The following is a 938-nucleotide window of genomic DNA, read 5'->3' as shown; positions in this document are numbered from 1 at the left end:
TATATATATATATATATATATAGGTATATATAAGTATATAGGTATATATAGGTATATATATATATATATGGGTGTGTATGTGTGTGTGTATGTATCTTTCGTAACATAATCAGGATAATAGAACTCAAAACATGGGCATATATATATATATCCATTTTATTAATAATCGGCAGAAATTAATGAGTGACTCCAAGTGCCGAAAATTTTGTGCATTGACACTCAAGTGCCAACGCTCGAAACATTCGACCCTTGAGTCAATCATTAACTTCTGGCAATTAATGATAGTAATCCCTTCTACTTAAATCACAATGATTGAAAATTTCTGGATAGATAGCGTAGTCGATCACATCGATCATTCTATCGATCTCGAAAGGATGGAAGACGAAATCAACCTCGGCGAAATTCGAGCTTGGAATTCCGCCGAGGAGAGTCACTAATCATTTCCTCTAACGAGGTAACAATTCAGCCAACTCGCCAACTTAAATTAATAATAATAATAATAATGATAATAAACCAATGTGATGAAAAACAACGGGATTGAAACAGTGGACCACCTAATCACTGTGTGTAAGGTTTTATCACCTGTAGAGTACAAATCAAGACATGACAGAGTTGGCCAATATTTATATTGGATAATGTGTCAGCATTATAAAATCAAAACTGCTGACCAATGGTTCAAGCACCACCCTGAGGCAGTAACTGAGAGAGAAAATGTAACGATTCTTTGGGACTTCAAAGCAAATAAACCATGTATTGTTGTGAAAGATCTAAACATTAATAGTTGTCTATTGATTGATATGAGCATACCCTGTAATCATAATATCTCGGCAAAAGGATTTGGTAAGCTCAGAAAATATAAAGATTTGCTAATCGAAATCGAAAAGATGTGGCATCGCAAGACGGTTAAAATACCAGTGATTGTAGGAGCACTTGGTATG

This window comes from Octopus bimaculoides, chromosome 2 (assembly GCF_001194135.2).
Source record: "Octopus bimaculoides isolate UCB-OBI-ISO-001 chromosome 2, ASM119413v2, whole genome shotgun sequence".
NCBI lineage: Eukaryota > Metazoa > Mollusca > Cephalopoda > Octopoda > Octopodidae > Octopus > Octopus bimaculoides.
This window is presented reverse-complemented; position numbering follows the sequence as displayed.